The sequence below is a fragment of the Halictus rubicundus genome, chromosome 12 (genome assembly GCF_050948215.1).
Source record: "Halictus rubicundus isolate RS-2024b chromosome 12, iyHalRubi1_principal, whole genome shotgun sequence".
NCBI lineage: Eukaryota > Metazoa > Arthropoda > Insecta > Hymenoptera > Halictidae > Halictus > Halictus rubicundus.
This window is the reverse complement of record NC_135160.1, coordinates 12,299,804-12,317,101: the sequence shown is the minus strand read 5'-3', so window position 1 is coordinate 12,317,101 and position 17,298 is coordinate 12,299,804. Positions and strand designations below refer to the sequence as shown.

At 43.7% G+C, this 17,298-nt stretch overlaps 1 protein-coding gene across 5 annotated transcripts in view; it reads left to right on the top strand.

The window, feature by feature from the left end:
- Positions 1-14,933: 14,933 nt before the first annotated feature.
- Positions 14,934-17,298, top strand: part of LOC143359528 (uncharacterized) — a 61,653-nt gene continuing 59,288 nt past the window's right edge. For 3 of the 5 annotated variants that reach the window (XR_013083128.1, XM_076797503.1, XM_076797501.1), the window contains exon 1: positions 14,934-16,442. The gene's annotated coding sequence lies outside the window, so the exon portion shown is untranslated. The remainder of the gene's footprint in view (positions 16,443-17,298) is intronic. The other 2 variants (XM_076797502.1, XM_076797504.1) reach the window with 2 other exon arrangements.

Here is a 17,298-nt window from a genome sequence, read left to right as displayed (position 1 = left end):
GCTCGGCAGAGGACGTCGAGCGTAGCCGCCTATCCGTGCGATCGACGGTGAGTGATTACCTCAATCATTTAATTAATTAGTTAACAGTAATGTCGCGATTGCTACAGCCGATAACACCTGCTTAAAGCTATCTGTCCGACTTTTTCAGGAAATCATTCCCGTCTCGAGGATCGAAGCGCCGGGATCGCCTGCTTCGTGGACGTTTTACATCGGGAAACGTGGAACCGGCGTTTCCCCAGAGACGTCGACGACTCTACGAATTAGGGGGGCGAAAGCGGGGAGGAAAAGAGGAGATCCTTATCGTGTCAATACGCTCTGTAAATTGCACCCCGAAGGGTTCATTTCCGCTCCCGAGGGACGGAGATTACAGCGGGAGCTATGAAAATGCTTGTACTTCCTACTCGCTAAGCACTTTTTGTAAAATATTCGTGAATACAACATCGGTACCCATTCGAATCGCCTCGGGTTTATTCCTTCCCCTCACTCTGACTTTCAACAACGACGTTACAGCGTTTCAAACAATTTTTCCAATGATTATAGAAATTTCTCCGTAAATACGAGAATAATCGCACTCCTATTCTCCGCTATATTGTTCCTTGTAAAAACATTGCCGCAACAATTCAATTCGGTAGCGTAAAAGTGGAGGCTCCAAGCTTCAAAACGAGCCTAAGTACACCGTCGTGCGATTTTTTTTTCTCAAAGCTACAGCTACAGTTCTTTGAACAAGTTTCAATAATTCGCTCAGAGTCCAGCAGAAAAATCCATACCTAGTTCCTACCGTTATGTCCATCGCTCGGAAACTTTTTTCCTAATTACCGGACACCATTCCGAAGATGCCCAGAAAATTTAGTTAAATTCCGTCGGGCAGTTTCGCTGATATAATATTTCCTCCGATATCAGGCCAGAGCGAGCCGCCGCGCGGCAGTTTAATTGGAACATTAGTTCGCGACGCGATCGCGTTAATGAAGCTGCAATCGTCGAAATATTCATTAGCCTGTTCCCGGGACGGGCATTGTTTCTTGATAACGCCTTGCCAGCCCCTCTCCCGGCAACTTTTAATGAGAAGGCCCTCGCGAGAATCACTCGGAGAGCGTCGCGAATAGATTCCCGATGGGGAAGTTTACTAAGGAGGCGCGATTCCCGCCGTTCCCTGTCGCGGTATCGTCCAGGAAACTTCCGTGTTTCTTCCATAGAGCGATTATTCAAAGTGTTCCTTTGTTCCCGGTCCTCATTCCGGCCGGAGAGCTCTCGCCGCAAAAGCAACCCCGAAACAATAGATTTCCGCGCGGTACACCAGTTCTTTCACGCGGGGCGTTCCCGATGTCGTGGAAACAGCCAATCCGATCGAGGAAAAACGATCGTCACTGGATCCTATTACTTCGCATCCTTGTGCAAAATAAACATTTTCTGCGTCGATCGCGGAAGGCGCACTGTAATCAGGAAAAGGAAGTCGATCGTTTCAATATCCTGTAAATCCTATAAAACGAGAATACAAAAGCTTGTATCTATACCCAAGCATTGCATTCTATTATTTTCTAACACTAGGTTTACGGAGCACTAAAAATTACTATTTTACATTACTTTATAAAAATAACATGAATGTATCGATCAGAGTTCGTAGCCATTTTTTAAATAATATATACCCAAAGAAATCAATTTGTTAAATAATTGCTGATGGATACATTTTCACAGTCTCAATATTCGCAATTTAGAAATATTAAAATCCGTCATTTTGACGGGTCCCGTACATCTAGTGTTAACGAAAGCGATACTGCTAGAAGTTTTATGTGCACGGGGGATATTATGAATTTATGAGTAGGTGCGATTTAAAACAGTAGAAAATGATTTTAAGAACTCCAATCTGTTATATTAAGTAAGAATGTCTATCTGGCTTTAGTCTGTTGCAACTGACACAGACAATTTTTATTTTGCATAAAGGTCCGCCGGCTAGACTCGCCCGTAAATCTTCATGTACAATGAAAATACGTCGTTTTAGAGAGACCGAAATAAATATCTTCCCTCGCAATGGTAGCAGTACTAAATTCAAAATAACGTAAGAATGCCCTTAAATTTTTACGGATCTTTTCCGTTTCGTATTCTCTTTTCCATTTTGATGTCACAAACGTGCAACTGTTGGACGCAAAGGAATATGTGAGATTTCGGAGGAGAATAATGGTTTCGAAGACAGGCGACTCATCCGCCATCCCGAGCAGACATTTCCCGTCAGATTTCGGGTGTCCATGCCCGAAGTTCCGGGCAAGATCGAGAACGCGACTGTTTTGATCCGTTCTGCTTGCTTTGGAACTGTCGAAGCTGGTGGCGAAACTCTAAACAAACCTCACCTCGCGCCGCCATGGCGTTTTTCTTTTTCCCGTCCGACACCGGCGTTTACCAAAGTTTCCTCATCGCCAGACGTTGTCTGAACTTCCGACTCCGGTGCTCCGGTTCAACCGGAAATGCACGGGGTGTCCCGACAGCGGCAATACCTCCATTGTTTCCCTAACGGGGTTACTTCCGGTTTACGTTTTCCATCTTCGCCTGGTCGCCGCTCTTGGCCCGTTCCTTTCACTTATTCCTGTCGGCCGCCTTTCAGACGCACTGCCCACTTTTCCTGCTCCGTCTCACGTACCGGGTGTCCCGGTAACATCGAATAGGATACTGAAAAAAATTAGATCCCTTTAGAGAGACATCTGTGAATTTAGATGCAGAAATTTCAGAGGGCATAGTAACCAGTGTCGCCAGAAGATGCCCGTTTGAGTATCTGTTTCCTCCTTTTCCCCTTCCACTATCCCCCAACCTCCCCCACTAAGATCGTGATCACGTGACCTGCCACGTGGTGCGCGACTGAGGCGACGCCTGGTGTCCCATCTCAACATTATAAAGGCGTAATTTCATTTGTTTTTCAATATTTAACTATGTTCCACCAATCTAAGGATCTTGAAACTTTTGTATATATTAAATAGGTAACAGAAAATTGTTCTTGAATTTTTTGAAAGTGGTCACTCGAAGGGTTGCTTGCAAACTCCACCCTTAAAAAATTAAATAATTTTTTTCTACCCTTAATAATTTGATCACAATTGTGAAAAAAATATACGATATGAAGGAGGTAAGTTCGAATATTTTCGTTTTTGTTCCGTCTGAATATCTTAATTAACAACCGAGAAAAAAATGATACAGTTAAGGGTATTTACCCTCATATTATCCTTAAATGAAGGGTTAGCGACTTAAAATTTTGGGGGATTATCTTTCAAACTAAAAACCATTGTTTTCCAATACCATTGTTTACAATACCGATAAAAATCGTACTGGGGCCGCTGGACCATTCTTATCCTGCTAGGCCCTTTCAGAGGGCATAGTAACCAGTGTTTGTCGTCAGAAGATGCTCGTTTGGGTATCTGTTTCCTCCTTTTCCCCTTCCACTATGCCCCAACCTCCCCCACTAAGACCGTGGTCACGTGACCTGCCACGTGTTGCGCGACTGAGGCGACGCCTGATGTCTCAACTCAATCCTTGTCCTCTATCTGGCGACGCTGATCATAACTGTCGCTTTTTCGTTTAATACGAACCTATGGCGGTCATGTAAATGAAAATTGAAAATTTCACTTCCGGTACAGTCAAGAAATTTGCTATAACTAGACTGCGGATCTCTATGCATTTACGGCTTCTGAGAATGAAAAAAGAAATGCTGAAAATATAACATTCCACAGAATATAGTAGAATTTTTATTTATTTCAGGCAAAGGATAGTACCACTGAAAATAACATTTTATTTGACTCCGCTTTCGTAAAATAACAAAAATGGAAAATTGCATGATCATCCGCAGTCTAGCTGTAACATTGACAGAATATGTTGATTACAATAGCGTTTAATCGACAGCTTTCATTTAGGACAAGTTACGGACGCTTGTTCTTGCGACAATCCTAATGCTTTTCTGACGTCATCTCTGAAGGATTAACGGGGTATCGATCGTTGTAATGGTCGAAGGATCGCGCTGTCGTTGCGTCTTTCGCACGGGTTGCGAAGTTAATCCGATGACGCGTTCCAATGACAATACGGACACGACGAAGTGCCGGGGAATCGTGTCTACGAGCGCTCGGTGCAGCGCGATGCGATGCGACGCGATGCAACGGTGACGCCGACACGCTGCAACCGCGAAATCACTTGAAACGGAGCGAGGCTCGATCCTGCCACGCGCTCGGTCCGCGTGACATCGAAACCGCTTGTCGCATATTCGCGTTCGTCGGTGACGTGCGCCCGGGAGCTGGACGTGATCCTGCGATATCGATCGAACCTGCCTCCACGAACCTGCCTGAAATTCGCGTGCAAACCTAACTATGGCACCGAATGCTAACCAGCCTACCTTCGATTCCATCCTGCATAGCACTCGTGTTTCGCAAGCTCTCGAAGTTACCGTGCTTGATTCTCTTTTTCCCGGATCGTTGACTATCAATGTTTCCAGAGACACACCACTTGCAGTGATCCTAAATTTCAATGGGCTATCTTAACCAATGTTCCTTAACACGTTAACTGCCACGTCAGTCACATATGACTGACAGTTAGGGGTATGCGAGAGATTTTTCGGGTTCGGGACGGGTACCCGAAAATTTTGAAATTCTCGAAAGTGCCGGGATTTCCGGAAAAGTCGGGATTCTCGAAATAATCGGGATTCCAGAGGAAATCGTGAATTATTTTCAAGAGTGCCATGTGGTATATTTTCAAAATTTTCGGGAAACCCGATTCCTTCGGGGAAACTCGAAATTTTCCGGGAATCACAAAATTTTCGGGAAACCCGATTCTTTCGGGAATCTCGTCGGGAAAACCGATTCCTTTGGGGAATCTTGAAATTTTCGGGAAACCCGATTCCTTCGGGGAAACTCGAATTTTTCCGGGAATCTCAACATTTTTGGGAAACCCAATTCCTTCGGGGAAACTCAAAATTTTCGGGAAACCCGGTTCTTTCGGGAATCTCGAAATTTTCGGGAAACCCGATTCCTTTGGGGAATCTCGAAATTTTCGGGAAACCCGATTCCTTCGGGGAAACTCGAAATTTTCGGGAAACCCGATTCCTGCGGGGAAACTCTAAATTTTCCGGGAATCACAAAATTTTCGGGAAACCCGATTCTTTCGGGAATCTCGTCGGGAAACCCGATTCCTTTGGGGAATCTTGAAATTTTCGGGAAACCCGATTCCTTCGGGGAAACTCGAATTTTTCCGGTAATCTCAAAATTTTTGGGAAACCCGATTCCTTCGGGGAAACTCAAAATTTTCCGGGAATCTCAAAATTTTCGGGAAACCCGATTCTTTCGGGAATCTCGTCGGGAAACCCGATTTCTTTGAGGAATCTCGAAATTTTCGGGAAACCCGATTCCTTCGGGAATCTCAAAATTTTCGGGAAACCCGATTCTTTCTTGCGATCTTTTGATATCGCCACTTCTGATACGGTGTTTCGCGTACTCATTTTTGTCAGAAGTACATGAACTCCGCAGTCTCTTAATAAACATCGGAGCGAAGTGGAGCGAACTATGTTTGCAGTATCGAATAGACTCGTACGTCAGAGACAACATTCTAGGAGATTGGAAAATATAAAACCGTTCTCTTTAAATCCGGTGTCTTCGTGAAACTATCTGCACGACTTACGTCCATCAGAATATGTTCACCATGTTGAATAAAATTGTATCCTAATAATACTTCCCCGGAAAATTGAAGAACATAAAAGATAAAGGGGGTAGCTAACCTCAATTTAAATCCTGTCGCTTCATAATACTACGTACACAAGCGACGCCCGTCAGAATACGTTCACCATGTTGAATAAAATTATGTCCTAATAAAAATTCCACGGAAGATCGAAAAATGTAAAATAGGGGTTGGTCAGCCCTACTTTAAACCCTGTTGCTTCACAATAGCGAAGTGGACTGAAACGCGTTTACTGCACCGAATAAAACCGTATTTCAGAGAGAGAGAGAGAGAGAGAGAGAGAGAGAGAGAGAGAGAGAGCGAGAGAGTTTACCAGAAGATTAAAAAAGGCAGGTACCATTATCTTAAAATCCTGTTGCCTCGAGATACTATCTGCTTGACGGAAATCCATCGAAACGTATCGGGTATTTTGAATAAAATTGCACTCTGAAAATACATCTCTACGGAGCTGGAAAAAGCAAAAAATGGAGGGGTGTCCACCCCTATTTTGTCCCCTGTTGCTTCACAATAGCGAAGTGGATTGAAATACGTTTACCGTGCCGCATGAAATCGTATTTCAGAGAGAGAGAGAGAGAGAGAGAGTTCTCTAAAAGATTAAAAAATACCAAAAAATAGAGAGGGCGGCTACCCTAATCTCTAAATCGTGTCGCTTCAACGTACCATCAGCGTGAACGATGTCCATTACAATATGTCTGCTATATTCAATATGAAGTGTATGCTAAAGATAGATCGCTACGGAACTAAAAAAGATAAAAAGGTAAAAAACGAAAGGGGTGTTCACCCCTATCTGGGATTCTGCGGGCCGACAATAATCGCTCTCGACGCGCTAAAATAGGTTGTCGAGCACGCCTATTCTGGTCGCCTAGGCGTGTATCTCGTCAGGGAGATCTATGCAGCTGCGTTTCCCGTTCCGCTCCTCGAGAGCGAGCCCAGCGCGAGAAGTTGGCGGCGACTGTTGCGTCGTGCATTTCGAAATATTGCGCATTAAAGAAGATATATCCTTATCAGTCTCGCATATTCCGCGATGTCCGCGCTGACGGTAGATTTACGAGCGGACAGGGAGAACGGGCCCTGCGAGCGAATAAGAATGCAGGGAGGGTCTCTTCCGCAGGTGCTCGCGTGCTCTCCAGCTCCGTTTTGTCCGCTTTATCCGCGTAATCAGCCGTAGAAAACAAAAGCGGCCGACCCACTTTCGCCGCGGCCTGAAAACGCGGCGGCCCCTTTCATACGCAATTCCGCAATTCCGCGAGCCGCGCGAGATGCGAGCCGCAATCAACGCTACGCGAAAGTACCGCACTCATAAATCAAACCGAGTTCCTTGTGATTTAGGCGAACTCCGCTTCGCTTCAGACGTTCGACGCTGCTCCGACGGCAGACTTTCCTCTGATCAATTTATTAACCAAATTAGCGGTGCTTTTGTGCACGTGATCCCGGCCGCCCTCATAAATCTTGCTGTTTTCAATATCCGACGCTTATCAATGTTTGATCGAACGCGTGCTCAATCAGACGCGGCGCCGACGATTAAACCCATTCATGCGGCGGCCTGTCGATTTTCGTTCTTTCGCGGTTTGCGTCGATTTTTTGAACATGTTTCTCCATAATGTGTCCTTGAATGAAGGGATTCGATATTCGAAAAATAAAATGCACAGACAGAACCGGTCGTGGTAGGTTCAGGGTTAATGAGACAAATTTTTATTTTATTATTCTTGAAGTTATGAAGTGGAATAAAAATCAAATAAATTCAATCGGTTCATTTTTATAAGGCAACATAGATCAGGTACGTTTAGTGCTAGGCTTGCAATCTGTCCTTGAACAAAATGATTCAATATTCGCAAAATAAAATAAACATACAAAACCGGTCGTGGTAGGTTCAGGGTTAATGAGAAAAACTTTTATTTTACAATTCTTCAAGTTATGAAGTGCAATAAAAATCAAATAAATTCAATCGGTTCATTTTTATGAAGCAAAACGGATCAGTTCCATTTAGTGCTGGGCTTGCAATGTGTCCTTGAATAAAAAGATTCAATATTCGCAAAATAAAATACACATACAGAACCGGTCGTGGTAGGTTCAGGGTTAATGAGAAAAATTTTTAATTTACAATTCTTGAAGTTATAAAATGCAATAAAAATCAAATAAATTCAATCGGTTCATTTTTATAAGGCAACATAGATCAGCTACGTTTAGTGCCGGACGTAGTGTGGAAATAGTACAGATTGCGGTTTGCGTCGATTTTTCGAAAATGTTTCTCTATAACGTGTCCTTGAATAAAAAGATTCAATATTCGCAAAAATAAAATAAACATACAAAACCGGTCGTGGTAAGTTCAGTGTTAAAGAGACAAATTTTTACTTGACAATCCTTGAAGTTACTCGTGCAATAAAAATCGCACAAATAAATCCAATCGGTTCATTTTTATGAGGCAACATAGATCTGCTACGTTTAGTGCTGGGCTTGCAATCTGTCCTTGAACAAAATGATTCAATATTCGGAAAATAAAATACACATACAAAACCGGTCGTGGTAGGTTCAGGGTTAATGAGAAAAATTTTTATTTTACAATTCTTCAAGTTATGAAGTGCAATAAAAATCAAATAAATTCAATCGGTTCATTTTTATGAAGCAAAACGGATCAGTTCCATTTAGTGCTGGGCTTGCAATGTGTTCTTGAATAAAGAGATTCAATATTCGCAAAATAAAATACACATACGAAACCGGTCGTGGTAGGTTCAATGTTAACGAAAAAAAATTTTGGTTTACAATTCTTGAAGTTATTCGTGCAATAAAAATCGCACAAATAAATTCAATCGTTTCATTTTTACGAGGCAAAACAGATCAGCCACGTTTAGTGCCGGGCTTGGTGTGAAAATGGTACAGATTCTGAATGTCTGAATCCTGGTTTGGCCAACGTGAGAGAAGTAGGGATCCAGATTAGGATTAAAGGAATCCTCCCCGGTGCTTCGACGTTCGATGGAACACGGATCCAGCATAGATCCAACGGAGAAACCGACCAAAGGCCAGTCGAATTTCGGCGATTCAATTTCGCCGGAGCGTCGGACGGTGTACAGAGATACAAGCAAATAGGGTTGCCGATGTAGACAGGAATGTAGGTGTATTGGCATTAGTGTTTGGCTACCTGTCCGAGAGACACCCGCCGCTGGTTAACTATACTCAGTTGCTCGAACACAGATTTGGTCTCGATCGACTCACCTTTGACTTCCGCCGAGCAAATATATTTTTCTGTCTTTCTACGAAAGACGCATTGTCTTCCGAGAATCTGATAGTGTTGTAGGAATTTTCGCAATTTCGTCTTCGAGAAAATAAAGGCACTCTTCCTGTCCAATTCTTGAAATTGCCTTTATTGCATTACTTTTGACCGTTTGAGTAAATCAATAAAATCCAGGTGAAACATTTTGTTAACCAGTGTGCGTCGGTTAAGAAAAGAACAGGTCTGGAATCATTTTGAAATGTATTTTTAGATCCTTTCCAACGTTCCGGGAAAAACAAAGTTTCCGAGAGTATTACAGTTTTTAATTCCAGCAAATATTAGGTGGACTGCAGATTCTATGCATTCTTGACCAGGCGAGTGAAGCTTAAAGTAGAACGGGTTAAAACGACTGAAGAAACGGAAAACTTGTTTCCGTTTTCCTCCTGTTTCTGTTTTCCTCCTGATTTACGACAGTAAAAAGAATTACAATTATTTTCGGAATATTTACAGAAATTAATTTGTGGTTGGTTCCTGTTTCCTGCAACCGATGCAACGTTTATCTCGCAAGATCCGGCAGACCGATCATGCTCGCAAGAATTTCCGGGACGACCGGCAACGCGAACGGCGTCGCGAATTATGCGAATGCGACGAACATGTCACGGCAGCCGCCGATCGTTGCGCGAACCGGGAACATTAAATGCGGGTGCAATCGGCAGAACGTTAATTGCGTTAATAACCGCGAGCATTCGTGCCCGAAGCAAGAGAACGCCATTCATCCGTGAAAACATCGTATCAGTGGCCACTGGTAGAATTTCGCAGATTAATTCTATTATGCCAATGCACCTGTGCGATATTCATTAATTAACACAAAACGTGTGCCTGCCCTGTTGCGGAGGGGACTTTTCAATTTGTCGTCTCGGAACAATCCCAATCCATTGTTGTTCATTTCATCACAACCATGGGTGGATTCTGGCAAAGAATACAAATATATTTCTTGTCTACACAATATTATTACGAGATCGAGATTTTCGTAAATTAACAGGAGCCGTGTGCCTGACCTATGACCTTTGAATTTATCCGGCTTTCGTTTCGAAACAATCCCAATCCATTGTTGTTCATTTCATCATAACCATGGGTGGATTCTGGCAAAGAATAAAAATATATTTCTTGTCTACACAATATTATTACGAGATCGGGATTATCGTAAATTAACAAGAGACGTGTGCCTGGCCTATTACCTATGACCTTTGAATTTATCCGGCTTTCATCTCGAAACAATCCCAATCCATTGTTGTTCATTTCATCACAACCATGGGTGGATTCTGGCAAAGAATAAAAATATATTTCTTGTCCACACAATATTATTACGAGATCGGGATTATCGTAAATTAACAGGAGCCGTGTGCCTGACCTATGACCTTTGAATTTATCCGGCTTCCGTCTCGAAACAATCGCAATCCATTGTTGTTCATTAACTCTCGTAAGGTGTACGCTTTCGACAATTTCATCGCAGGTGGATTCACGCAAAGAATAGAAACATATTTCTTGTCCACACAATATTATTACGAGATCGGGATTTTCGTAAATTAACAGGAGCCGTGTGGAAACAATACAAATCGGTTCGTGTAAAGAATAAAAATCCTCTTTCCTGGTAACAAAGAACATTATCCAGCGATAATGTTTATCTCGAACAACGGCAACCGACAGCAACGATATTTATTAATAAATGCACACGGAAGGATCGCGTTAAAACACAGAACAGGAACTTCGTAAATTCGCGATCGAATCCGCTTTTATTCCGTCCCCGTTGCGCAAATTGTATCAGCGCGTTCGCATTAAAGCGTACCAGCAAAAAAGATCGCAGAAAGGAAAAACGCAAAAAAAAAAAAAATGCGAAAAACTGGAGCTTCGTGAAAGGCCTCGTCGGACACATCGGCCGTGGAACGCGCTTCCGTTACGGCGAAAAGCTTGATAAAAATTACAGGCGACAGAGCAGCTGCTCGACGGCTAAAGTTTCTCTAAACATGTAATTACGCGAGGGACCTCTTCGGCTCTCCGGCCAGGTAAATAATATCGTTCATTTTCGCTGCTTTATCCCGGTCGACCCTCCTCCGTTCTCCTCGGATCCCTTTGGAAAATTACAGGGGCCGTTTTTGGTCACAGGCATAATGGCCACGCCACCGAGCCTCCCGCGAAATTTATAGAGATTGGATGCGTGCAATCGATACGCGTGTGTCTTCGGAGAACAGTATCGCAGTCTTTCCGGCTCGCTGGAAAATTGGGACGACGACCGAGTCTCGAAATTACTCGAAATTCGAAACATCGGCCACGCGCAGGACAAATCGGAGACAGCAGTTATCCTTCGGGAGTAGGTCATTGCGAAATGGCGGAACTGCGATGCACAAGTAACGGGAAAAACTGACTCTGTCGGTGTGTGACGCTTCCGGAGAAACAAGGTCCAAATACGGGACAGCTCAGGGTATTGAAAAAAGAGTGACGGAAACCTAACAAGAAATGTGCGCAGCCGGATAAACAACGGAGGATTAAGAAATATAAACTGTAATGAGAAACTTACTAATGTGTACACTCCGTGTGTTAAAGTGGTAGCTAATAACTAGACTGCGGATCTTCATGCAAAATAAAATATGTTTGCATTGGTTGCAAGACCCAGGAGCAAAATAAAAATTTCTTTCTTCTTTCAATTATTTTATTGAGCTAAAACCAATACGCTGGTGCCCTTAAATCTTTTTAATATCTCCACTGCTTTACATTCTGCTTGCCCATTTTTGTCATAACTGCATAAAATCCGCAGTCTACTAATAACATAATAAAAACGAATCCCAGACAAAATAAAAAATGTGTTCGACTCGTCAAAAATAGGAGAACAAAAATGTCCAATAAAAGCTCCTGCCTCTTAAAATTGCTTTCACAAATTGTTAATTTTGCTTAAAAAGATCGGGCAGTCCGCCAGCACACAATAATAATTGATACGAGCTTTAACAACGTTATCTAAAAAAGAAATTTATCTGGTTCACTCTTGCTCCAACCCTGAAACCTCAACTTTTAATGATGTTGAAAGAATTATGTCACGCACACATGATCTACGAAGCAATCAACGTGCCCAAGCAATCGGATTTAACGTCAGTATCGTACGATCTTCTCCGTCGTAAAATGGAGTGATTTAGGAGCGGGAAAAAATGTTTGGATCATTCTGAGAGTTCGTTCGCCGTGATACCAGAGTGTACCGAGGTTCGTTGGTTCTGCTCGTAAATAAACGAACAATATGGCTTATGTTTCAGCTCGCCGCGGAGTACATAAGCGCCACACAATGCTGCATTGCCAGCTAGACCGAGTTGCAACGTGTGCACTCGAGAAATCATCGAGGCGGGACACGTGTCCGGCTACAAAAGAACCCTCGGAAATTATTGGAGCAGGGAACTTCTCGATGGATCACTCGATGGATCACTCGAACGAAACGTTTCACATCTTCAAGCTGCGCCTCGTGACTTTCGCGCGTTGCCACGCAAAGGGAAAAAGGGGTCGAACTATTTACTATAACAAGGTATAACTATAACAAGGTTCAATCTATCTTCTCTGAAGAAATTAATTTTTTAACATTGGAAATCACATGTGAATAAAAAAAAACTTGATCAAAGTTAGCCTGTCCTGTTATGGGTGCACTAGTGGAATTTTTATCTAGAAAACTATCTAACCGATCGAGATAAATCTTTTTGCAGATTAACCTGCAAGATTCAAGGTATATTGACAATTTTTCTAGACGCAGAGACCAATTTTGTAATGTTGGAAATCGAAATTGCAATTTGTCCGCTCCTCCTGAGAACGGTTTACGCTTACGGAATTTTAATAAGGAATAAAATAATAATAATAATAATAAGGAAGGCTTGCAGAAATGAGCTGAAAAATCTCAGCTACCTTTGAACTTTCGTATTTATTATGCGTGGGTGTTTATGCAATATTATAGCTATAAAAAGAATTCCTTTTGTGGACTCTCGACGCTGAAGAATCGAACATACAACTGTGTCAAAGAGCGCGAAGAAGGAACGGAGACTTGCAAAATGCAGCTGCTAAAATATTGTAAATATTCCAGGATGTTCAGTGAGTCAATCTATTTTCTCGAAGGAAATTGATTTTTCAACGCCGGAAATCACATGTGAATTAATGAACTCGATCAAAGTTAGCCTGTCCTCTTATGGGTACACTAGTGGAATTTTTATCTAGGAAACTATCTAACCGATCGAGATGAATCTTTTTGCAGATTAACCTGCAAGATTCAAGGTATATTGACAATTTTTCTAGGCGCAATGACCAATTTTGTAATGTTGGAAATGCAAATTGCAATTCGTCCTACCTCCTGAGAACGATTTACACTTACGGAATTTTTATCTCGGTAACCGTGCACCCCAGCGAGTCGATTCTTGTTTTAAAATAATCTACGAGGATCCAGGCTACACTTAAAAATTTTTTGGCCTGAAGAAATTAATCCAGGCCCGGGTTCATCCCGCGGATCCGAAGCTTTCCGCGACGGTTCCCGGCGGGTTCGTTAAACGGCTGGCCCGTGAGATGATCGTTGGCTAATGCTTCCGTGCGGCGTCGAATTAATCAGGGCCTCGGCGCGATATCGGAAACGCATCGGAAGCTTATCGCGACGAGAGTTGGCGCAGGCGCGCGCGAATCCGGCGTGCCGCGCGCGGAAAGCGCCGCGTTTTCGCGATCAGTCGGCCGAAAGCCGTCGCAGATCGAGCACAAGTGGTGCAGGTCGACGTGGTCGCAGCCGGAAGCACGAGGTTCCTCATCGGGCCGGGTCGGGCCGAGTCGGGCCGCGAAACAGTGTCGTCTCCGAACCCGTCTCGAACACTTAAACCGCTCGGAACCTTCTCGAACCGTTCTCGAAAACCGCTTCGGAACCGAGCGAAACGGTTTCACCGATCGATCGCCGGAAGTGGGAACACCGAGGCGCTTCGTGTCCCACAGTAGTTTCGTCGTTGCGAAACGCGAGCGGACGGAAATATTTCCGAAGAAGAATCGGCCGGAAGCCGAGCCACTGGAACGAGGTTTGTCGCGGCGCTGTGAAACGCTCGGATTAATCGCGCGCGCCGGAATAGCGACGGATACGCGCCGCTTATGCGACTATCCTGCTCCTTAGATACAAGCCCGGGTCTTCCAGTCCCGCTTCTTCGAGGCGTCGCACTCGGCGAACGAACGATCTGTGCGCGATTTTAGAGTGACTGGAAGAAGCGCACCGTGGTTGAAGTTTCAACGCTGCGGACGGAGGAAGAGCTTCCGCAAACTTTGCTCCTCGGCAAAGAAGCTTAACAAACTTTCCTTCAAATGGGAATATTAACGTCGCGCTACTCGGACAATTCGATTTATGCATGAAATTGCTCGGCGAGGGTTTGCTCAGGAACAAACCCCTGATCATGTACCTTTCGCTTTGAAGAAGTGGTTATTAATTTACGATTTATCCTGATTTACTCTGTTCGCGGTCTGATCAGAACGTGTTTAATTACGTCGATATCTGATACTCCGACGTTCGAGGAGCATCAGATTCCTAGTTTCATTGCTTTTATCACAGAAATGTTTAAGAGTATTACATCATTCAGAAAAGAAATACACGTCTGTATAGCTTCCGCGTCTCAATGCAGACAATTTTTATTCTCCATAAAAATCCGCACTTCAACGAATAGTAATTGAGAATGAATTGCAAGCGACGCTAACCACTGTCGTTCGAAAAATCCGCGATAATATCCCCGCACCGCTATCAAAGGTACACGTAAAATCTCCGAGCTTCATTTACTCGCACTCCCACGAGACTAGCAGTATGAAATCATTTGAAATCCGCGAGGTCTGTCTGGTTCCACCAAAACGAATTCGCCTAGGCTTCGTTCGCAAACAGTGACCGTCTGTTCTCGGCTTTCGGCGGGGATTTCGAAATATAAATCACTGCGAAATCCCGCACACATTTCCTGCCATTTCCTACCGCGGGCGGGATTCGAGTGAAACTCGGAAAAAAACAGGTCGGAGGTGGAAAATCGCGGAGCTGGCTATTGTGTCAGGGCATAACCGAGGAGCGCAAAGGTCGTGACTCGGGCTCGGACGGACAAGATCGACGAACCCGCCGTCATCGACGGATTTCCTGGCACGGATAGAACGACACGGGGCACGTTGACGCGGCGCGGTTCGCCGCAAGAAATCAACCCTATCGATCCCCGGCCGACCTAGAATCGATCTCGCAGGTAACGAAGCTGGACTCTCGACGGGCAGAAGAAATTGGAAACGGGTTGCACGCTCGAGATCGGGACGGGATCGAACCGTTCGTTTTCGTGGCCCGATCGCGTGCACGGGAACACGCCTACCTTAAAACCTTCGATCACGATCCCGGGACGTTACGTCATCGAGATCCCCTGTGGCCCCAGCTGCCGCGATCCTTAGTCCGTGACGTTGATCGAAGAAATTGAGAGATCATCGTGAACGGTCCAGGAACAATCGGGGGAAGTTTGAAGAGTGATGAAGAATTGAAGTGATAAGATCGAAGAACGATACCGGAAAGATTGAAGAACGATCGAGGAACGATTCGGAAACGATCGAGCAACGGTCGAGGAACAATCGGGGGAAGTTTGAAGAATGATGAAGAATTGAAGTGATAAGATCGAAGAACGATACCGGAAAGATCGAAGAACGATACCGGAAAGATCGAAGAACGATACCGGAAAGATTGAAGAACAATCGAGGAACGATTCGGAAACGATCGAGGAACGATCGAGGAACAATCGGGGGAAGTTTGAAGAATGATGAAGAACTGAAGTGCTAAGATCGAAGAACGATACCGGAAAGATCGAAGAACGATACCGGAAAGATTGAAGAACAATCGAGGAACGATTCGGAAACGATCGAGGAACGATCGAGGAACAATCGGGGGAAGTTTGAAGAATGATGAAGAACTGAAGTGATAAGATCGAAGAACGATACCGGAAAGATCGAAGAACGATACCGGAAAGATTGAAGAACGATCGAGGAACAATTCAGAAACGATCGAGGAACGGTCGAGGAATAATAGGGGGAAGTTTGAAGAGTGATGAAGAACTGAAGTGCTAAGATCGAAGAACGATACCGGAAAGATTGAAGAACGATCGAGGAACGATTCAGAAACGATTGAGCAACGGTCGAGGAATAATCGGGGGAAGTTTGAAGAATGATGAAGAACAGATTGAAGAGCTAAGATCGAAGAACGATACCGGGAAGATCGAAGAACGATACCGGAAAGATTGAAGAACGATCGAGGAACGATTCGGAAACGATCGAGGAACGGTCGAGGAATAATCGAGAGAAGATTGAAGGACGAGAAAAAAGCGAGAAAGGATCGTGGAAATCGAGAGAAGATTGAAGAACTGTGCAGACAGAGAGAGAAGATCGAGGAGCGATCGAGGAAACGATGAACTGCCATACAACCAGCACTACTACCACAAAAACACGCGCGTTAGGCGTACCCCGGCGATTTTGCAACGCCTAGAGTGCCGTTCAGGTAAATCAGCTTGCCGTTCGTCTTCCGTTGTTGTTGTTTCATTTTGAACCCCTAATTTAATTGGTCTTGCCTCTGAAAATGGCGATACACGTTCGCTGCCATCGTTTATATCACTACTTGCCTTCGGTGTTACGGTGTCTCATTAAATATAGTATACCACTTTTAACAAACACGAGAACAATTTATCAAAAGTTTGAACGAAATGGAGAACTCTCATGCATGAACTCTCTGAATACTGTGCCGTGTACTAAGGCTCGAGAGAACAGTGTCTACGAAATTAATTGGATTGTCTCTAATTAAATCGCGAGATTGTGAACGTGACGAATATATTAGGTCGTCATAAGTTCGTGCCGTGGATATGTTTATATTATTCACCATCGAAAAGTATTTTCATGAAAAACCGCAGAAATTTTATACGGTCTTTGCCAAAAAGGTCAGAAGAGGTTGTGGAATGAAAGAGTAAAAAGTACCAGAGTAAATGGCACGAACTTATGGGACGACCTAACATATGACGAATAGTGCACGTTAATAGTGCACGTATTAACCCCTTAACGCACAGTTTTTTTTTTTTAAAAACCGGCCAAAAAAATCAATTCTTGATATACTGCGCTTTTGTTCCATGGAAAAAGGCTATATTTTATTCTTGAATAAATAAGTGTTATAGCTTACAATCCCATGTAAATGATGAATATCAATAAAACAGTTCTTTTTCTTTGCTTTCACATTGTTATTTTCAATTCTCGATTATACTCGAGTAGTGAAAAATTCTAGCAGCTCGAGTGTGCACAGTTTAGCGCGCTCGAGTTAACTCGAGCGTACAAGTTAAGGGGTTAAAGAGGTACGTCTCGAATTTGTT